The 23,456-nt window shown below is 47.9% G+C and overlaps 1 pseudogene; it reads right to left on the bottom strand.

Moving 5' to 3' along the window:
* Window positions 1–4,962, bottom strand: LOC117093672 (annotated as a pseudogene).
* Window positions 4,963–23,456: the final 18,494 nt, after the last annotated feature.

Below are 23,456 nucleotides of genomic sequence, written 5' to 3'. Positions count from 1 at the left end.
TGGAGAGGAAAGGTATCACATTTTAATGGCTCTCCATGGATCACCCCAGAAAATGTCCCTGCACTCAAACATTGATTCCTTCCTCTAGAAACGACCCGCAGACAGTCCAGATAGCATCGGCCCTAGATTTTCTTCCAGAACCTCCTGGGATTATCAGATCTGTTCCTGAGGCTTCACGGCTCTGAAAGGTACATTATCCTCTCTGTTGTTCATCTCCCGGCTGCGTCTTGGGAAGCTTCTCCAGCTACGCCGAGCCTCTAATAACAGAATCCCGAGGACCACCAGGATCAAGCCAGCCACGCCCATGCGGATGAGATTCTCCACTGTGTAATCCTGGGGGTGCGAGGCTGGGGATGGTGGGCAAAGAAGTCACAGAGGTCAGGATGGATCAGAATCAGCCTGGGATCCCTGGATGTCCACCCAGGTCACCCACCTCCCCTTCACAGGACCCTCTGTGCCAGCCCCATAACTGAGAGCATCTCCTCACACATCAGTCTCAGAGTCAGACTCGTTTTGTGATGGGCTGAGGTTATCAGCAGCTCCTGAGAACCAAAACAGAGAGAAAGAGACCTGAGCCAGCCTCTCACCTGGGCTCTGCATTTTTTTTTATTACTTAATATCTTATGATGTGACTTTTACAGAATTTGTAAAAAACACTCTTTCTCCGCTGTAGCAGGCTTCCTTCCCGTCTCCCCACTGAATGATTTCAGTTTTCCTGTGTTCTATGGATTTCAACGTTGCTTCTGAGTCATCTGGGAGAGTTTTCCTGCACCCTGAGAGCTCAGGATCTGCAAGGAAAGTGCCCCCAGTACAGGGTCACTGAACCCTGGGTGCTGTCTGTGCAGCCTGGGACACAGGAGCACATAAGCCAATTCACCCCGAGATGAGAGTTTCACGGATCCACCAGCGGAGGACCCAGGCTCTGTGGATGAGGGGTTGGTCCTCAGGGCCTCCTGAATGTCAGGAGCACAAAGGGGTAAAAGTCTGGGGCTGCCTCCTCTTCATGCCCTCAACCACTTCACCTGGAGTTTCACCTTCCATTTAATCTCTAGGTAGCTAATTGTTCATATAGGCAGCAACAGGTAGAATGTGATACACACACAGAAAAACACAAACAAATATATATCTATTTTGTATATACAGTGGGCCATAAAAACTATCTTTGCTTTCTTGAAGTGTAGGTTCATCTGAGGAGACAAACAGCAAACATGGAAACACAGCAGTGGAAATTTACTAGTCATACGGGTAGTTTTATGAATGGGTAGAGAACTACATTTATGTGTGAATATTTATTATCTGTATAGATATATAGATAACTAGGTATTAATGTCACATAAGATATTGGTGTGACCACATACACGTGTATATGCAGACAGTGTGAAAGACAGAAGGAATTCAGCTGCACAGTGTAGGTTGGTTAATTACTTGACGTAGATGAGAAGCAGGCAGGTCTGGGCTGAGCTGTGTCATCAGTGAAGGTCACGCTTGGAGGTAAGACTGAAGTTGATTCCTCAATAGCAAAAAGAGCCAGGAAGGAGGCGCGTGGAGACCCAGACAGGGAGCATCAGAGGCTCCAGAAAGAGCAGGTCCCAGAAAGGTCTCAGCCTGTTCTTCAGAGAGGAATGACCAGACTATGGGGTGGAGGGGAAGGCAGAGCAGGAGGGGAGCTGAGCTTCGGGGCTTTGGTGGATTGAGAACAGGCCAGGATGAACTGCCCAGGAAAGGGCGGCCCCAGCATGTCTCTGTCTCTGTCTCTCTCTCCCTCCCTCTGAGATCTGGAAAGTGCTGTCGGGTTTCAGGGAGTAGTGCCAGTCACCTGACTTTTTCTGAAAAGATAAGCCCCACCCACTCCACAGCAAACGTCCAGAACAAAGGAAGTCCACATTTGTACCTGACATTTACCAAACCTCAGGGAGCGTGTAAGATCAGGGCTGTTACAAAACTGGGTGAGAACAAAAAATAGGCGATGCTGCAAATCTACTTTCACCAGCTTGGACAAAAAGGCCAGTACGAGATTTAAAAAAATAAAAAATAAAAAATGTGGTCAGTGGCACAGAAGAGGAGTGGTGCACAGTCCCTGAGCTGCTGCGGGAGCAGGTGCGGGTCCCTGTGAGGCTCAGGTGTGCACTGAGTGCCGGGGAGGCTGCAGGGGAAAGCAGGAAGCGGTGGGGGCTGGTGGCACCGCAGCCTGGATGCTTCTCTCTCCAGGAGGGCGTCTGTTGGAGGTTGGGACCCAGAGCTCTGATTCTGAGGTGGAGACATCAGGAGGGGAGCGGGTGGGGCCTCCGTCTTCCACCCTCAGTCTAATCTCATCTCCTCCAAGGTTCGCCCCTCTGTCTTCCCAGCCCTCCCTGCTCTTTACCCTGCTGGGACTTCAGGGGTGGGAGGTCCCCGTCTATTTCCACCCTCCCATGGGCTGGACCCTCCCCTGCGGATCCTTTCCCTTCACTCCCCTCTTTTCTTAGTGTCCAGAGCTCTCCTGGGGGCAGGGCTTGAGCTGAGCCTTTGAGCTCAGAGAGGACAGGGTCAGGGCCCTCACCTGAGACCACGAGCTCCAGGGGGTTACTGGGGTGAGTCAGCAGGTAGGGGTTGGAGCTGCGTGAGCCGTAGCACTTGTAGGTCCCCGCGTGGGCTGAGGTCACAGGACTCATGGGGAATTCAGCCTGGTACTGCTGAGCTCGGTGCTTTGATCTCAGACGCAGCGGGGGATGTGCTGCCCCCTCCTTGGTCAGAAGGAAAATGTCCATCCACTCTTGTGATTGACACAGCAGGGTCACCTTCTCTCCTGAGACCGCTGTGGGCCACAACTGCACCGAGAGGGAGGATCTGCCAGGGATCTGTCCTGGAGAGAAGACGGATGGGTGAGGGGCTGCCCCACCTTGTTCTGAGCTGATACCTCCCCAGGCCTCTCTCTGGGACCCTTAGTCTCTGTCTCTGTTTTTTCTGAGTGTCCCCTCCCTGCACATCCACTGTCTCTGTCTATCTCTCCTTCCCCTCCATCCTGGCCGTCACCACCTGGGTTCCCCCTGCAGGGCTGTGCAGAGCCTGGATCCCTGATTGAACCCGCTGGGCTCCTCACCTGCGATCAGGATGTCCAGGGGGTCACTGGGGGCCGACCACTCGGAAGAGAGGTTGTGTGCACCGTAGCATCTGTACTGGCCCCCGTGGGAGCCCCTCACAGGGCCCAGGGGGAAGTTGGCCTGGGAGAGCCCAGCCTAGGGCTGCCAGCCAGGGCGCTGGAGAAACATACGTTGCCCCACCTTGTGCAGGGTGAATCTGTCATAGCCCACATCAGAGCGACACTGGAGGGTCAGATTCTCTCCACGGGCCACGACAGGGCCCTGCAGGGTCAGGAGGGAGGGATTCCTAGACACGCCTGGAGGGAAAGAGTGCTGGGACTCAGAGGGCTGGTTCCTCCCACGCCCGTTCCGTCTCCCGTCCTGGCCCTGCAGGTCTCACTGTCTCTCACACTCTGAGTCTCTGACCCCAGGGCCTCCTTCTCACCTTGGAGTCATTTCAGAGGATTGGGGTCTCCCTAGCCCTGGCCACTGTGCCTGATCTTTCCTCCTCTCCCTGAGAGCCGGGACCTCACAGCAAACACACCGGTGCCTTCCGGAGTCCTCCCCTTCCAGGTGAGGGTGACCAAGTCCTCCTCCCATGCCAGAGCCTCCCCACGGGGTCTCCCTCACGCCTGCAGCCCGTCCATCCACACATCACTCTGGGTCCTTTCCAGAGTCAGTCACCAGCCAGACTCCCCGCAGCCTGTCAGCTGCCCCGAAAGTGTGTTAGAGAAACCGTGGTCCCTCACCTGAGGCCAGAATCTCCAGGAGGTCACTGCGGTGGGACCACACCTGGGAGGTGTTCCTGTAGTATCCATAGCATCTGAACGTCCACCTGTGGCTGGGGGTCGCGGGGCCCACAGGGAAAAGGGCCTGGAACCACGCACTGTGGAGCTGGTGTGAGTCCCGGGTCCGGGGCAGCCTGTGTTCTCCTTCCTCAATCAGAACAAAATGCTGATATCCCTCGGGTGAGCCACATCGGAGGGTCACGTTCCCTCCTGAGGCCACCACAGGGCTGGGCAGGGCTGAGAGGGTGGGTTTGCTGTAGGCTCCTAGGAGAGAAGGAGGCACCGTGTACATGGTCTCCCACCTCCCACATCATCCCCAGGGCTGGGCTGTGAGAGGGAGACGCCCCTGAGAGCCCACCCCCTTCCTGAGGGCAGAGCCTGGGGCTGGGACCCCTGAGTGTCCTCTCACCTGTCACCACCAGCTCCAGGGGGTCGCTGTGCTCTGACCAGCCTTCAGGGCTGTGATAGTAACAGTGATATCTCCTTGCATGGTGCTCTGTCATGGATGGGATGGAGAATCTGGCCTTGTTCTTGGGCTCCAATGGGTTCATTCTGTCCCAGGGCTCTGTGCTTCCCTCTTTATCCAGTCGGTACTCCTGGGCCTCCAGGGTCCCCCGCCACCAGATAGTCATGGGGCTCCCCCGGATGATCACAGAGCCTGGCTCAGCCCAGAGGGTGGGTTTGGGGAGGATTCCTGGAAGGAAATCAAAGCCTGGATCCCAGGACCTTCCCCACCCGTCAGATCATCCCAGCTCCCTGACCAGAACTGCTGTCTCCATCCCCAGCTGTCCAGGGTGAGGAGGAGGGACCTGGGAGAGCTGGGGACAGACTCACCTGCCTGCACGCGGGTCCTGGGGCCCAGACTCAGCCCTGGAAGAGAGTTCCCTGTGAGAGATTTGTCCCTGAAGCCTGAGCAGGTCCTCCCCTGCCTGGAAGCTGCCTAAAGCCCTGGGATCTCTTGATAGGCCAGGGCCTGTGGGATTTCCTCTCTCCTCTTCAAATCTCACCAAAGCAGAGCAAGGCTGTGAGGGCGGCGGTCATGGCATCTCCTCTGTCTCCTTTCAGCTTTGCAAGTGGATGAGCCCTCGGTGCTGGCAGGACAGAGACACACACAGGGTGTGGCCCCTCAGAGGCTGGGTCCTTCTTATCAGGGGGTTGTCTCATCCTCAGCCCACCGGAACAGAAACTGCCCTCCCCAGGAGCCTGGCTCTCATTTCCCCAGGGCTGAGGTCAGGGCGGGCACCAGGCTCTCTGCAGACATTTCAGAGAGAAATGGGGTCTCCTTGCCCCTGGTCACTGTCTGCCTGATTTATCTTTATCTCACTGAGGGCTGGGACACAGCAGCAAATAGATCCGGTGCCTTCCTGAGTCAGCCCCTTTCAGGCGAGGGTGACCGTGGGCTCCTCTTCCCTCTCAGAGCCTCCCCATGGGGTCTCCCTCCCTCCTGCAGCCCGTCCATCGGCTCAGCGTTGCGGGGTCCTTACCATGGCAGTCGTCTCTCCAGCCCTGCAGATGCTTTAGGGAAGATGCTGGTCCGTGCTGCAGGCAGACTCAGGTCAGCAGAGACGCGCCTGACACCTTGCTGTGCAGCCCAGGCTGGCTGCGTGTGCAGTGACACAGAGGAAAAGCAGGTCTACCGTGGTGGCTCCCGCCTGTACCCAGCACTTCAGAGCTGAGCTGCGCGTGGCGTGAGCACAGAGGAGAAATGCAGGGTCTACCGTGGTGGCTCACGCCTGTACCCAGCACTTCAGGAGGCTGAGCTGCGCGTGGCGGTGAGCACAGAGGAGAAATGCAGGGTCTACCGTGGTGGCTCACGCCTGGAATCCCAGCACTTCAGGAGGCTGAGCTGCCCGTGGCGGTGAGCACAGGAGGCTGAGCTGCGCGTGGCGGTGAGCACAGGAGGCTGAGCTGCGCGTGGCGGTGAGCACAGAGGAGAAATGCGGGGAACAAAGAGAATAAAACGTGTGTTTTCTGTCCCTGCAGTGTGTGATTCTTTTCTACCAAACAGTCCCTTTCTCGTCCCTTCAAGAACAATCCCTTCCTTTCTACCAAACTTCCCTTCTCTTTTTTTCCTTCCTTCCTTCCTTCCTTCCCTCCCTCCCTCCTTCCTTCCTTCCTTCCCTCCTTCCTTCCTTTCTTCCCTCCCTCCCTCCCTCCTTCCTTCCTCCTTCCCTCCCTCCTTCCCTCCTTCCTTCCCTCCTTCTTCCTTCCCTCCTTCCCTGCTTCCTCCTTCCTTCCTTCCCTCCCTCCCTCCTTCCTTCCTTCCTTCCCTCCTTCCTTCCTTCTCCCTCCCTCCCTCCTCCTTCCCTCCTTCCCTCCCTCCTTCCCTCCTTCCTTCCCTCCCTCCTTCCTTCCTCCTTCCTTCCTTCCTTCCTTCCTTCCCTCCCTCCTTCCTTCCTTCCCTCCCTCCTTCCTTCCTTCCCTCCCTCCTTCCTTCCTTCCCTCCCTCCTTCCTTCCTTCCCTCCTTCCCTCCTTCCTTCCTTCCTTCCTTCCCTCCCTCCTTCCTTCCTTCCCTCCCTCCTTCCTTCCTTCCCTCCCTCCTTCCTTCCTTCCTTCCCTCCCTCCTTCCTTCCCTCCTTCCCTCCCTCCTTCCTTCCTTCCCTCCCTCCTTCCTTCCCCTCCCTCCTTCCCTCCTTCCTTCCTTCCTTCCTTCCTCCCTCCTTCCTTCCTTCCCTCCCTCTTCCTTCTTCCCTCCCTCCTTCCTTCTTCCCTCCCTCCTTCCTTCCTTCCCTCCCTCCTTCCTTCCTTCCCTCCTTCCCTCCTTCCTCCTTCCTTCCTTCCCTCCCTCTTCCTTCCTTCCCTCCCTCCTTCCTTCCTTCCTTCCCTCCCTCCTTCCTTCCCTCCTTCCCTCCCTCCTTCCCTCCTTCCTTCCTTCCCTCCTTCCTTCCTTCCCCCTTCCCTGCTTCCTTCCTTCCTTCCTTCCCTCCTTCCTTCTTCCCTCCTTCCTTCCTTCCTTCCCCTCTTCCCTCCTCCTCCCTCCTTCCTCCTCCTTCCTTCCCTCCCTCCTTCCTTCCTTCCCCTCCCTCCTTCCTTCCTCCCTCCTTCCCTCCCTTCCTCCTTCCTTCCTTCCTCCCTCCTTCCTTCCTTCCCTCCCTCCTTCCTCCTTCCTTCCTCCTTCCTTCCCTCCTTCCCTCCTTCCTTCCTTCCTTCCCTCCTTCCTCCTCCTCCCTCCTTCCCTCCTTCCTTCCTTCCCTCCCTCCTTCCTCCTTCCCTCCTTCCCTCCTTCCTTCCTTCCTTCCCTCCCTCCTCCTTCCTTCCCTCCTTCCTCCTTCCTTCCTCCTTCCCTCCTTCCTTCCTTCCTTCCTTCCTTCCTTCCCTCCTTCCTCCCTCTTCCCTCCTCCTTCCTTCCTTCCCTCCTTCCCCTCCTTCCCTCCTTCCCTCCTTCCTCTTCCTCCCTCCCCCTCCTCCTTCCCTCCTTCCTTCCTTCCTCCTTCCTTCCCTCCTTCCCTCCTTCCTTCCTTCCCTCCCTCCTTCCTTCTTCCCTCCTTCCCTCCTTCCTTCCTTCCTTCCCTCCCTCCTTCTTCCTTCCCTCCTTCCTTCCTTCCTTCCTTCCCTCCTTCCTTCCCTCCTTCCCTCCTTCCTTCCTTCCTTCCCTCCTTCTTTCCTTCTTCCTCTTCCTCTCTCCCTCCCTCTCTCCCTCTTCCCTCCCTCCTTCCCTCCTTCTTTCCTTCCTTTCTTTTTGCAGCAGCCTCCGCCCCCCAACCCCTGAGAACAAACCTCTAAGTCATTCCTGCCTCCTCAGTGCCCCTCACTTCCTGGGCCTTCCTCTGTGCCTTAATCCACGTTTGAGGTTTTTGGAGCAATTACGTGAGGTTTGAGCTCTGATTTCGGACTGGTTGGGAGATGACTTTTATTTAGTTCCTGATTATCATCCCCTGCCTGACCTTGGGCAGTAATATCCCATCCCTGAGCCTCAGTTTCCTCGTTTGGAGCCTGTTTTCATGAACCCCACTCATCACAGTGGCTGTGGAGGGCAGCTGTGCCCAGGACACGGGAGGGGCTCAGCCTCAGCCATGGTGAATTTCCAGACCAGTTAAGACAGGAGGGTTAGGACGGGAGAGGATCCTGGTGTTGGGCTCCACTGTGGAGGAGGATTGATGCCGCCCTCAAGAGCCCACATTGGCTTTGAACACTGAGAAACCTACGTAGGATATTTCCGAATCATGTAGTCACGGTCTTGCGCAGAAAAAGTTAAATAACAAATTCCTGAAATAGACAGGGTGCCGTAAGACAGATCACAGACCAGAGCCGAGGGACCACCGATGCCTGGGACCACCCAGGGCTCATTAGCGGGGGAGATTTCCACCTCTGTGTGGCACAGAAGAGGAACCCCAGGTCCTCACAGGCACGAAGGAGTCAGGGCTCTGGGTGAGGCTGGAAACTGTGGTTCCTTCTGCCCTGTGTGTGTGGACAGGCGCTGGAATATCTCTGCTCACTGACCTGGGTCCGGGGTCCACACTGGATCATCTCCCTTGTTTGTGTGAAACAGAATCACTGTAACGTGGTCAGATATGGGCGTCTGTCCCATGTGTGAGTGTGAGGCTCACACTAGACCCTCCTGTGCTGGGCAAGACCCTAAGCAGGTGACATGTTTGGAGGAGTAGAGGTCACGCAGCAGGGGCAGCCGGAACAATCCCCTCTTTTTCAGTCTGACTCCCAGGAGAGCACTAAGAACTACCTTGCAAGGACTGGTGTGTAAGAAATGAACCATTCGGGCCGGGCGCGGTGGCTCAAGCCTGTAATCCCAGCACTTTGGGAGGCTGAGACGGGCGGATCACGAGGTCAGGAGATCGAGACCATCTGTGACAGACTGGATTAAGAAAATGTGGCACATATACACCATGGAATACTATGCAGCCATCAAAAAGGATGAGTTTGCATCCTTTGTAGGGACATGGATGCAGCTGGAAACCATCATTCTTAGCAAACTATCACAAGAACAGAAAACCAAACACCGCATGTTCTCACTCATAGGTGGGAACTGAACAATGAGATCACTTGGACTCGGGAAGGGGAACATCACACACTGGGGCCTATCATGGGGAGGGGGGAGGAGGGAGGGATTGCATTGGGGAGTTATACATGATATAAACGTCATGCACATGTACCCTAGAACTTAAAGTATAATAAAAAATAAAAAAATAAAAATAAATAAAAAGTACAAAAAAAAAACTAGCCGGGCGAGGTGGCGGGCGCCTGTAGTCCCAGCTACTCGGGAGGCTGAGGCAGAAGAATGGTGTAAACCCAGGAGGCAGAGCTTGCAGTGAGCTGAGATCCGGCCACTGCACTTCAGCCTGGGCGACAGAGGCAGACTCCATCTCACAAAAAAAAAAAAAAAAAAAGAAATGAACCATTCGACAAACATGGACAGCAAACAGTAAACCCCGTAATGATGAGAAGCACCACCAACGAAACCTATTGACTCATTAAGAGTTTATTATGTGTTTTCAGATAGCTAGAAGAGAGGATTTTGAATGTTTTCAACACAAAGGAACGATAAATGTTTGAAATGGCAGATACATTAATTACCCTTATATGACCATTACACATTATATACATGTGTTGCAATATCAACTCTATGCCCTACAAATATATACAATTATTATGTGTCAATTAAAAGTTATAATAAAAAGACACACTTCATCCCAGCACCCTGGGAGGCCAAGGCAAGTGGATCACTTGAGCCCAGGAGTTCTAGCTATTTGAAAATATGCAATAAACTCAAAACCACGATGAGATACCATCTCACACCAGTTAGAATGATGATCATTAAAAAGTCAGGAAACAACAGGTACTGGAGAGGATGTGGAGAAATAGGAACGCTTTTACACTGTTGGTGGGAGTGTAAATTAGTTCAACCATTGTGGAAGACAGTGTGGCAATTCCTCAAGCATCTAGAACTAGAAATACCATTTGACCCAGCAATCTCATTACTGGGGATATACCCAGAGGATTATAAATCATGCTGCTATAAAGATACATGCACACATACGTTTACTGTGGCCCTATTCACAATAGCAAAGACTTGGAACCAACCCAAATGTCCATCAATGACAGACCGGATTAGGAAAATGTGGAACATACACACCATGGAATACTATGCAGCCATAAAAAAGGATGAGTTTATGTCCTTTGCAGGAACATGGATGAAGTTGGAAACCATAATTCTCAGCAAACTACCACAAGCACAGGAAACCAAGCACCATATGTTCTCACTCATAGGTGGGAATTGAACAATGAGAACACTTGGACACAGGGCAGGGAACATTACACACTGGGGCTTGTCGGGGGTGGGGAGCCTGGGGGAGAGATAGTATTAGGAGAAATACCTAATGTAAATCACGAGTTGATGGGTGCAGCAAACCAACATGGCACATGCATACCTATGTAACAAACCTGCACGTTCCACACGTGTACCCTAGAACTTAAAGTCCAATAAAAAATAAAATTAAAAAAAGAAAATATACAATAAACTATTGTTAATTATAGTCACCTTACAGTGCTATAGGATACCAGAACTCATTTCCTCCATCTAGCTGTAACTCTGTATCCTTTAACCAGCCTTTCCCTTCCCCTCTCCCCACCTTCCCAGCCTCTAGTTACCACGACTCTGCTCTCTGCATCTGAGATCGACTGTTTTAACTCCCCCAGATGAGTAAGAACATGCTTTGTCTTTCTATGCTTGGCTTATCTCACTTAATAGAATGTCCTCCAGGCTTATCCACGTTGCCACAAAGGACAGGATTTCATTCTTTTTAATGACTGGATAATATTTCATTGTGTAGATGTCCCACATTTTCCTTATCCACTTATCTGGACACGGACACTTAGGTTGCTTCCAAATCTTGGTTATTGTGAATAGTGCTGCAATAAACACGGGGGTGAAGCTATCCTTTCAATATACTGATTTCCTTTCCTTTCTATCTATACCCAGAACTGGGATGGCTGGGTCGTAGGGTGGTTCTCTTTTTAGTTTTATGAGGAACCTATGTACTGTTTCCTGTAATGACCACACTCCTTCTCGTTCCCTTCAACGGTGCACAAGAGTCCCCTTTTCTCTGCGTCCTTAGCCACCACTGGTTATTTTTTGTCTTTTTGATAACGGCCATTCTAAGCGGTGATAAGGAAGTGCTGGGAAGGGAAGGGTGGAGTCCCTTTAAATCATACAGAAGAGGGAAGGGAAGTGCTGGTCAGAGGAGGGAGTGGTCCCTGACTAAGGCTCCACCCTCACAGACCTAGGTGAGGACGGGCATTTCCTTCCCAAATGTTGCATTTCCCAAGACCACCCTGGGCTGCCACGCCCCCATCCTGTGCCTAGAACCCCCCCTCCCCCAGACCCTAGCACGCAGACACACAGACAGCTGCACGTTGACAGGAGTACCTCGGTGGAGGAACACATGGGTGGCTGGACGTGGAGAGGAAGGCGCTGGCAGGCACCGGCACACCACCAGGCCACTGACCTGCAGAACCACAGGAGTTTGGCCAGGGCAGTGGGAGGAGAGCCTGGGCTGCTGGACAGCCTGACTTCAGGGGAAAACCATCTCCCTTCTGGCTCCTCCATCTGCTGAGAGCTTCTACCGCTCAGTAAAACCTTGCACTCCTTCTCCAAGCTCACGTGTGATCTGATTCTGGTACACCAAGGCAAGAAGCCTGGGATACAGAAAGCCCTCTGTGCTTGCGATAAGGTGGGGGGTCTGACTGAGCGGATTAACACAAGCTGTCTGTGGATGGCTGAACTAAAAGAGCACATGGTAACACTCGCCCACTGGGGCTTCAGGAGCTGTAAACACTCACCCCTAGACACTGCCACGGGGTCAGAGCCTCACAGCCTGCCCTTCTGTGTGCTCCCCTGGAGGTTTGAGCAGCAGGGTACTGAAGGAGCCAGTTACACTCCCATTGCACGCCCTGTGAGGGGGACAAGGGACACAAGTTAAACCAAATGAGAGGCTCTGGCCCCCTAGTTGTTCGCAGGGCAATTTTCTGACTTAATCTGAGTAAGGAAACGCTTCTGACCCTGTAAGTGGGGTGGAGACACCAACATGTCCCAGCCCATGGTTGACTTGGGGCTCTCTTGACGTGGGTAAGTGTGTGCTCAAGTGCACGTGCCTCTGTGAGTGTGTGCAAATGTATGCACGTGTGAGTGTGTATGCGTGTAGATTACTGTGTGCATGTGTGTGCATGTGTTTGTAGGTGTGATAAGTGGAGTCAGCTCTCTGCCTTCACCCAGCCACACTTTTTTCCCAGTCACCTCCCTCATTTATCTCAGATACACACTCTCCTTCAGAAAACACTGGCACGCATCGGGAAGCCCGTGAGACAGCACTTTTTCTTTTTCTTTTTTTTTAGACCTGAGTCTCGCTGTGTCACCAGACTGGAGTACGGTGGCATGATCTCGGCTCACTGCAACCTCTGCCTCCCGGGTTCAAGCGATTCTCCTGCCTCAGCCTCCTGAGTAGCTGGGATTGCAGGTGTCCGCCACCACACCCAGCTAATTTTTTGTATTTTTAGTAGAGACAGGGTTTCACATATTGGCCAGGCTGGTCTCTATCTGTCGACCTTGCGATCCACCCACCTCAGCCTCCCAAAGTGCTGGGATTACAGGCACGAGCCACCGCGCCTGGCCGACAGCACTTTTCACAGCTCCTGTGGCTGCATGCTTAGCTGTCAGAACAGACCAAGTGTTCCCTGCTTAAGGGCTGAAAGGAAGAACAGTTTCAGAAAGGTTTGGCTTCAGAACCCAGTGGATGTGGAGCAGATGACAAGGTCTGGGAACTATGAAAGTGCTTTTGAATATGGTTAAGTCTCAGAGCTGCCCTTATTAGACATGAACACTCACACAGTCCCTGATTATTCCTGCTCTCCAAACCTTGACAACTCACGTTTTGTAAAAGGGAGATTTATAGTCTTCTAAATGAAAGATATAATTTACCTTCTTCACACTAATCCAAGAAATTGTCTCTAGACACATAGTACTGGTGAAATCAAGCACATCTGGCTCCCTGGAACCCATAAGAACGGAGAGGAAAGTGTATCGTTTTGCAATCATCACAGAACATTTTCAGAGACGTAGAGCCATTGCCAAACCAAGGGCAGCAACCACCAGAGATATTTCAAATGTCCTAAGTAGCAGTTGCTACTAGACAACAGGTGTGTGAGCGGGAGCCAAGACCTGAACACACTCTAACCCCTCTTACATGGAGGAGAGCTAAGACTATGAGGTTTGGCATATTTATTCAGAGTCTTTCAGATGGGGCTATGATAGAGAAGGATGCCAGGCAGCCCTGAGTGGGAAGGTTGAGGTGTTTCTCTGTCTCAGGAACTCTCAGAAAATACCCCTGCCTCGTGTTTCTTTTCCATGTTCAGTTTTGACTTTAGGGGAAATAGATCGGTATGTCTACACCATAATTTTTTTTGCAACAAATATTCTATATCTCTGAGAATATGGCTGTCTAATTGAAAAGAAGGTCCACTTACCAAATACAGTTTCTTGCTGGGAAAGCAACTGCCGTAGTCACAGTCTAAGCACCTCCACAAAAGGGGCATCTTAACCCTGAGATAAAGGCTTAAGACACCATGGGATCCTTTTCTTGCTGGGAAGTGATTATCATTTCATCTGTAAGTACAGTGACAGTGTTTGCATAGAGACTTGAGTTGATCTAGAAAAACATCTGTGAAATGTTCAAATTACTGAAAGCTATTAGTAGCTATTAGTTTTAGTCAACTGAGAAAGTTGGAGCAAGAAAGAGAGAGATGGAAAGAAACAGAGTGAGAGAGAGACAGAGACAGGAAGAGACAGAGAAATTTAGAGAGGAAAATATATCTGGGAAGCCTAAAGTAAACTAGGTAGAAACAGCATTGCAGTCAAGGACACTGAGATCTAAGTGAGAAAAGGAAAGTAAGAATAAGGCTGGGGTTTGTTTCTTGCCAACCTTAGGGTTTTGCCTCCCCCCAAAAATATTTTTTCATTCTGAGGACCTTTCACTAAAGGCAGCCTGGAAGGGAGAAAAAAAGAGAGAATCAAGCAGAAATCATTTGCTCCAGTGTTAAAAATAACCTTGGAAGAAGTGGAGAAACTTTTATTCACTGTTTTTGTGGGTATACATTAAGTATCTAATGTGTCAAACATGATTCTTGGTGTATAAGATGTGGCAGAAAAAAAGGCATAAAGACTGCTTAAAAAGTGCTTGTATTGGAGTGGTGGCAGGTGCCTGTAGTCCCAGCTACTTGGGAGGCTGAGGCAGGAGAATGGCGTGAACCTGGGTGGTGAAGCTGGCAGTGAGTCAAGATTGTGCCACTGCACTCCAGCCTGAGAGACAGAGAGAGACCCCGTCTCAAAAAAAAAAAAAAAAGTGCCTGTATTGGATCAATATTATAGTTGAGAAAGATGGATATTAGACAACAACAAAAATTACAAAAATTAATAGAACATCCAATATGTTATAGGATGATACTTGCCTTGTGAGCAAAATAATAATAAAATAACAGTGGCGAGCTCCCCTGAGCAAGAATAAATTCTTCCAGCAGATTGTCTTTGGATTTTTTAGTTTCCTACAACTCTTTCCTAAGTCTCCAAGATACTCTCCTGTCCTGCAGATTGTGAACTCAGCAAGCTCCTACAATCACATGAGCCAATTCCTAGATAAATGAATAGATAAACAAATAGGTAGATAGATAGATAGAAACATAGATAGATAGATACATAGATAAATATGTAGATATACAGACAGACACATAAATAAATATTCTGCTGGTTCAATTTCTCTGGAGAACACTTGAAAAACATCATTTTGGTCCCAGAGGTGATTCCAAAGGAATAGCATTTTTAAGAATGAGTTTTCTGAATTGGATCCAAAGTTTCTGAAATCAGCTTTCTAATTCGATTTGATTTAAAAACACTGATAACTTCATTTCTGGTAGCATTGACCGTCCATAGAATGATGTGGCCATAGGGAGACACCAAACATCATCATGGGAAACGCCTAACAAACACGTAGAAGAATCTGAGTGATCACGTACATAATACCTTTGAATGTTTTTGAGAACTCATATGCATAGTGAAATTGGCTGGGTTGTCACTGGACAAAGTTGGGAAAAGAAGAGTGTGAGTTAAAAGATTTGAATCTTCAGTTCAAGTGCAAACGTAAATGATGTATGTCTTCTCTATCTGCCCTACAAGATACTCATAATTTGTAGCCACAGGGCTGAGGCTTTTGAAAAATGAAATCCAGAGCCAGGCACAGTGGCTCACGCCTGTCATCCCAGCACTTTGGGAGGCCAAGGTGGACAGATCACCTGAGGTCAGGAGTTCGAGGCCAGCCTGACTGACTTGGCGAAACCTCAACTCTACTAAAAATACAAAAATTAACCAGGTGTGGTCGCAGGTGCCTGTAATCCCAGCTACTCAAGAGGCTGAGGCAGGAGAACCGCTTAAATTCAGGAGTGAGTTGAAATCACGCCACGGCACTCCAGCCTGGGGGGACAAGAAGAGCGAGACCCTGTCTCAAAAAAAAAAAAAAAAAAAAGTAAAAGAAAAATCAAGCCCAGAAACTCATGCTTTAAGTGGCTAAAGTACAATACAAATGGAATTCCCAGCCTCAAAGGGTATCTACTTTGAGGGCCTTGATTGGGAAGGTGTGGAATCTTGACATTTGGAATAGATATGTGTGAGAGACCCTGATGAAGGTAAAGACAGTGAGCTCCTTAATTCTGCTCTCTGCTCCTTGACAATGGAAGTGTTCTCTCCCCCTGCATCTGAGGAGATTAACCCTGCACTGTCTGAGAAAACAATAATGGCCTCCCTGGAGGCAGTTGCCATGCAAGACAGTGCTAGTTTTCCTCAGGATCCGCCCCCACTACCCAGCTTTGCTTCTAAGCCATAGGTTCAATGTGTGATCCATGAGGAAATGTGCTACACTCCAAAGTGATTACTAAGTTTTTCTGATTTATGCACATAGAAATCTAGGGAACATGTGTGCAAATGGACATTAAGGGTGTTGGATAATGGTGAAAGGAAGATAAAGTTGAGAAAGGCCAATGTTATTAATATGGACCTACTAAGGAGAGGTCCTGCATTTAATGTTGTATCTCAGTGAGCTAGACATGGCTCTAACAGTTTGCCTGGTTCATTGGCTAAAACATGTAACAAAAGTTGGCCCACAGTAAGGGGGCCATATGGCACTCATAATGTACACTCCTAGAGAAATAAATAAATAGATACATAGACAGATGATAGGTATATACATAAATAAACATCTGGTTAGTTCCAGTTCTCTGAAGAACTCTTGCAAAAACAGATTTTAGTTTAAGGGATAATCGCACTCAAACCTTTTTGCACTCATAATATATATTCATAAGCAATCGAGGAAACTAAGTATTCTGTGTGACCAAGGAAGTTCCAGGATACTTCTGTCTTGGCTTCCTCTCTGCCTACCCTGGTGTAGAGTACAAAAATAATTGCCTATCTAGATAGCAACGTTCCATGGTCTAACTAGACGTCGTCTACCTCTTGAGCTTCCCCACATCCTGTTCAATTTTGGCTCCTACTCAAGGTCTTCAACACACCTGGCCCTGTATCTAGACACCCTTCCTATTTCCTCTATCAGGACCTAGCCGCAGGAGAATGGCTCTTGTGGTCGCTGTCCACAGCACTGACTGGGGTGTTGCCATGAACTCTAATTTCAGCACCATGGTCAGAGTCCAGGAGGCAAAACGGCTTTCTGGTGTTAGCTGAAACATTTGTATAAGCTGAGCCCCCTTTTAGAGACTCCTAAATGGAGATTCCCCAAAGGAGTCTAATAAATATTTAGCGAATGCATCAGAATAAATTGGAAAAAGACACATCCACTCCACGGATTCTGAATAGGAATGGAATTCAGAAGCTTATGATGTTGGCCTCTTACCCAGCAGGACAGCCACTAACACGGCCCAGGGTGGCATCTAGAGTTGGTTCTTCCTCATCCACCTCAGATCATCTCTTTCCAGATCAGGTTCAGAAAACCAGTTTATAGGGTATTGACTAACAAGCAACAGGCTTGGGGTCGGGCGCGGTGGCTCATGCCTGTAATCCCAGCACTCTGGGAGGCCAAGGTGGGCGGATCACAAGATAAGGAGATCAAGACCATCCTGGCTGATACGGTGAAACCCCGTCTCCACCAAAAATAAAAAATAAAAAAAATTAGCCAAGCCTGGTGGCGGGCGTCTGTAGTCCCAGCTACTTGGGAGGCTGAGGCAGGAGAATGCTGTGAACCCGGGAGACAGAGCTTGTAGTGAGCTGAGATGACGCCACTGCACTCCAACCTGGGTGACAAAGTGAGACTCCATCTCAAAAAAAAAAAAAAAGAAAAAAGAAAAAAGGCAACAGACTTGGAGTTACATCACAGTACTTTCAAAACCTAAATCTGCCTCTTGCTATCTCTGTCTCCTTTGGAAAGTCACTTTGCCTTTCTGAGGCTCACTTCACTTTTCTATACAATTGCAATAATAAAAGTATCTACTTTGTAAGGATATTTGGTGGGTTGACAATCAGAGATTATTATATTCTACCTCTCAGAGGAAGCAAGCAGTTGAACTAATAGGGAAGACTCCGGAGCCAGGAAGCCTGTTTGATCACAGCTCTGCCCCTTCTAACTATGTGACTTAGGGAAAGTTACCCACATTACTATTGTGTCATCTATAAACTTAGAATAGTGCTAGTATCTACCTCATATGGTTTTAGTGGGGAACCACATAGTTAATACATGTGATGTACAAAGTGAAATTCTACCATGTTCTTAGTCACTCAATAACGTAGGCTATTTTACACTATTATTATTATTATTTTTATTTTCATTATATGCCTAGAGATGACCTGATAAGCTACACTCAGTAAATGACAGCTACTTTTATGAAGAATTGTTAGGATTGCTGTGAAAGTCCTTAGGCATCTGACACATTCCCTGGTTTTTGTTTCTAATGTTCTAGACTCTCCATCTGAGGTTTATGAACTTTTAATCATCCCTAAGGGATGCAGGTGTTTGTTTATTACTAGATTCATTAAGAAAACATCTCCTGGGTCTCTGGAGTGCCACATCCTGTGCAGGAAATGGGTGATGTGGAAGATAGATATTAGAAGTTTAGAGTATCTTAGCTTAGGTTGGATAGCTAAGCTTCTAAGCGGAGAAGCTTAGAAGATTATAGCTTAGATAGCTTAATAGCTTAGAAGCATCTAAGTTCCAGGATGCTTCCATCTTGGCTTCCTCTCTGCCTACCCTGGTGTAGAGTACAAAGAGAAGCTTAGAAGATTATAGCTTAGATAGTTTAATAGCTTAGAAGCTTCTAAGCTTATTAGAAGATAACTTAGAAGCTTATCTAACTTAGATAGCTTAGAAGAAGCTTAGTTATCTTCTTAGCTTAGCTTAGAAGATAGCTTAGAAAATAGCTTAGCTGCATTTTTTTTAAACAAATAACTTAGAAGGTATATAAGCTCTGGGAAACTTTGTAATTTCGAGTTGGTCTGGTGATATTTTCCAGGCCTTTTCCCTGTAACCCGTTACAGAAATAAAAACTTTCTTCCTCCCCAGTTCATCCGCATCTTGTTATTGGGCCATGAGAAATAGCAGCTCGACCCTCAGCTTGGTCTGGGATCACTTTGGGGGTAAGATTAGGAAACCTGCAAGTGTTCTTGGGACAAACAGGGTCACTCTCTGTCAAAACATCTGAGTCATTTCTGCTTCCTTACTACCTCTTTTCTTCCCTGCTCACAGCCCTCAGCTGATAGCATGGATTCTGTCTCCATGCTCTGGGCAAGAGTGATCCCTGGAGGAAATGAACCACTGTCAATGTAAGACATGAGGGTGGAATTTACTGATGGTTGACCTTGATCATGTTAACACCTTTTTCCCATTTTCCTCTTTGTAGAAGAAGATAACGACCCGTATCTCAGGATTGGTTTGAGTATGAGTATTGCCTGAGACATGTAAGGCTCTCAATCTTGTGTAATCTCTTTTACCAGATCCAGACACGTGGTGTAAGAGCCTTGATGTTCGAAAGGTGAGTCAGGAACAATCCATCATCACTGGTGGAATGGTAGAGTATCAGAAAAAGTTACAGGCTGCAGGAATCCTGGAGCTCATCTTGAATTCTGTACTCAGCCACGTTAGAATTTAAGATGTAAGGTGAAAAGATCAGCTTCATGTCTGTACACTATGGGACTTAGGACATCTCTTATCTGTTAGAAATCCTACCTCACATTAAAAGAAAGAAAAAAAAAACACTGGGTCATGTTGCAACTTCTTAAGATGAAATCTGTATAGAACCATGCTCTTTTTTCTTAAATTTCCATTTTTTGAAGTAAAACACAAATAATGTAAAATTGACCCTTTAAAAGTATACAATTCTAGGCTGGGCTTAGTAGCTCATGCATATAACCCCAGCACTTTGGGAGGCCGAAGCGGGTGGATCATCTGAGGTCAGGAGTTCAAGACCAGCCTGGTCAATGGGGTGAAACCCCATCTCTCCTAAAAATACAGAAAAATTAGCCAGGCGTTCTGGTGGGCACCTGTAATCCCAGCTACTTGGGGGGCTGAAGCAGGAGAATCGCTTGAACCTGATAGGCAGAGATTGCAGTGAACCGAGAATATGCCATTGCACTCCAGCCTGGGCAATAAGAGTGAAACTCTGTCTCAAAAAAAAAAAAAAAAAAGAAAAAATACAACTCTGTGGCATTTAGTAGCTTTTCATTGTTGAAACTGCCACCTCTAGTTCCAAAAGATTTTCATCACCCTGAAAGGAACCCTGTTCCACAGAGCAGTCCCTCTTCTCTCCCTACCCCTGCTCAGCCCCGGGCAGCCATCAGTCTACTTTCTGTCTCTGTGGATCTCCAGCTGCTGGACATTTTATATAACTGTAATCATACATTACGTGATCTTTGGGTCTGGTTTCTTTCCCTTGCTTCATGTTCTTAATCCCTACATTGTAGCATGAGTAAATTTCCAACATATGGATGAAACATATTGGTTGGTGGACATTTGTGATACTTTTACTTTTTTATTGTGAATAATCCTTCTATAAACGCCTGCGTGCAAGTGTTTGGATATTGTCAAATGAGAAAAACAATGAGACAAGTCTCTATCATTTCAGGAGGTTTATTTGCCAAAGTTAAGCATGTGCCCAGAAGACAGGTCAATGCCTTTCTCTGAAGATGATTTTGAGGGCTCCAAATTTAAAGGGGATAGGGCAGGACATTGAGAAGAACACAATTTTCATGTAAGAGGAAGGTAGGGAAAAATAGTTACTCATGCCTTTGTCTAGCTCAGTGAATCTGCATTCTTTTTTTTTTTTAAACAAATAGTCATTCATGCCTTTGTCTGGTTCAGTGAATCTGCACTTTTTACATCAGATGACGTGAATAAATGGGGCACAGGAAAAAATGCAGTGAACCTGCATTTTACATAAGATAAACATAGACAAAATTGGGCGGGGGAACGATTCAACATGCATTTGAGTCTGATGAGCCAGGAAGACTGTACCTGGAAAGATAAGTTGTCAAAATACATTGCCGTGGTGAAATTTTAACAGCTCACTAGGAATCTTCTTGTGGGCAAAATGTGGAGGAGGCGTGTAGATTTTCATCTTGTAGCCATCTTATTTAGGAACCAAAATGGGGAGGCAGGTTTGTGTGACCCAGTTTCCAGCCTCACTTTCCCCCTTAGCTAAATGAGTTTTTGGTCCCCAGATTTAATTTCCTTTCACAATATCTACCATCAGTCATTTTTTTAAATTGTGGTAAGAAGAGTTGATTATCCTACCAATTTTTAACTTCATGGTGCAGTATTTTTTTTTTTTTTTGAGACGGAGTCTCGCTCTGTCACCCAGGCTGGAGTGCAGTGGCCGGATCTCAGCTCACTGCAAGCTCCGCCTCCCGGGTTCACGCCATTCTCCTGCCTCAGCCTCCCAAGTAGCTGGGACTACAGGCGCCCGCCAACTCGCCCGGCTAGGTTTTTTTTGTATTTTTTAGTAGAGACGGGGTTTCACCGTGTTAGCTAGGTTGGTCTCGATCTCCTGACCTCGCGATCCACCCGTCTCGGCCTCCCAAAGTGCTGGGATTACAGGCTTGAGCCACCGCGCCCGGCAGTATTGTTAACTAAAGACAAAACTTGTAGGGTACATTGATAAACTTCACTCGTCTTCTAGAATCCAAACCTTTAGTCATATACCTAGAAGTGGAATTTCTAGATCATATAGTAATTCTAGATTTATCTTTTATTTTATTTTATTTTATATTCAAAAGGTACCTGTGTTTGTTTGGTAAATATACATATATTATATATTATAATATATATTATATATAATATACATATATAATATTATATATATAATACATAAAATAATATAATACATATATGTATTATATTATTATATACATAATACATAAAATAAAAAATATATATATATGTATTTTTCTCTTTTTTGAGATGGAGTTTCACTCTTGTTGCCCAGGCTGGAGTGCAATGGTACGATCTTGGCTCACTGCAACCTCCACCTCCTGGGTTCAAGTGATTCTCCTGCCTCAGCCTCCCAGGTAGCTGGGATTACAGGCATGAGCCACCATGCCCGGCTAATTTTCTATTTTTAGTAGAGATGGGGTTTCTCCACGTTGGTCAGGCTGGTCTCGAACTCCTGACCTCAGGTGATCCACCCACCTTGGCCTCTCAAAGTGCTGGGGATTACAGGCATGAGCCACCGCGCCTGGTGCTAATATATTTTTCTAACCTCTTGCCCTCTTCCCACCCTTCCCCCCTTTTGAATTTCCCTGTGTTTATCTCCATCTTTATGTCCATGAGTGCCCATTGCTTCGCTCCCACTTATAAGTGAGATCATGCTGTATTTGGTCTTCTGATTCTGAGTTAGTTCACGTAGGATCATGGCCTCCAGCTCCATCCATGTTCCTCCAAAGGACATGATTTCACTATATTTTATGGCTGTGTCATTTTCTGGGTTATATATTTACCACTTTTACTTTATCCAGTCCACGATGGATGGGCATCCAGGATGGTTCCATGACTTTGCTATTGTGAATAGCACTGCAGTGAACATACGAGTGCGTGTGTCTTTTTGAATATAATTATTTCTTTTACAGTAGTGGGATTGCTGGGTCAAATGGTGGTTCTGTGTTTAATTCTTTGAGAAACCTCCATGCTGTTTTCCATAGAAGTTGAGCTAATTTACCACCAATAGCATATAAGCCCTCCTAGATCCATCTTTTAAGGAACTGCCAAACTGCTTTTCTTTTTTTTTTTTTTTTTTTTTTTTTTTTTTTTCTTTTTTTGAGATGAAGTCTGGCTCTGTCACCCAGGCTGGAGGGCAGTGGCGTGATCTTGGCTCACTGCAATCTCTGCTGCCGGCTTCATGTGATTCTCCTGCCTCAGCCTCCTGAGTAGCTGGGCTTACAGGCACCCACCAACACACCTGGCTAATTTTTGTACTTTTGCTAAGAGAAGGGATTTTGCCATTTTGGCAAGGCCAGTCTCAAACTCCTGACCTCAGGCGATCCTCCCGCCTTGGCCTCCCAAAGTGCTGGGATTACAAGTGTGAACCACCGTGCCTGGCCTCCAAACCACTTTTCACAGTCACCGAAAAATTTCACAATCACGCCAACAGTGTATGAAGGTTCTCTTTTCCACACACCCTTCCTGACATTTGCTATTTTTAAGAATATGGCCAATCCAGTGTTTGAAGTAGCATCTCATTGTGGATTTATATGAATTTTTATAATAAGTAATGGTTTGGGCATCTTTTTACGTGCCCACGGTTATTCCTATATCTTGGGAGGATGTCAATAGAGGGGTCCAAAATTTCAGTTTGACAGAATAACTTCCAGATCTATGGTACAACATAGTGACTATAGTTAATAACGATATGTTCCATTCTTGAAAATCCATGTGAGAGTATGTTTAAGTGTTCTCATCACAAGGAATGATAAGTATGTGAAGTAATGTGTACGTTTACTAGATCCATTTTAGCCAATCCATATATAGGAATGTTGCAATGCCACATGTTGTATACAGTAAAAATAGACAATTTAGGGAAACATTTTAAAAGCTGTGTTACTAACATGAAATTCTGCGTTCACACATGACTCATGTCAGCTTCAACGGACACGGGTTGGAGGTTTCTTACCTGAGATCGTGAGCTTCGGTGATACGGCTTTGGTGACTAGGGTTTTTGGTCTCACGCTGGTTTAGATTAAACAATGAGGACACATGTGGAGTGGTTTTAAGGAGAGAAAAGTTGAATAGGTAAGAGAGAAGAAAGAAAGAAGCAAAGAGCTTCTCTGTACAGAGCCAAGGGAGGGGAGCTTGGAACAAAGAGGAACCCGCTGTGTGGTGGAAAAGTGGTTGCTTACACTGGCAGGTTGGAGGAGGCAGTGTCTGGTTTGCACAAGGCCCAGGGGATTGGTTAGACCAGGTGTGTCGTTTACGTAGCCTTGGAAAGACCTGTTCCTCCCACCTTAGCCCTTTAATATGCAAATGTGGGCCACTGTGATGTTTTGTGTTCTTTGGAGGTGGCCATGGCGCTTGGCATAGGCGGTGACAAGGAGAAGATGGCAGATACCGCCATATTGCATGAGCC

The sequence above is a fragment of the Trachypithecus francoisi genome, unplaced genomic scaffold (genome assembly GCF_009764315.1).
Source record: "Trachypithecus francoisi isolate TF-2019V2 unplaced genomic scaffold, Tfra_2.0 Lachesis_group12, whole genome shotgun sequence".
NCBI lineage: Eukaryota > Metazoa > Chordata > Mammalia > Primates > Cercopithecidae > Trachypithecus > Trachypithecus francoisi.
Note: the sequence above shows the minus strand (reverse complement) of the source record. Positions and strands in the feature narration are given on the sequence as shown.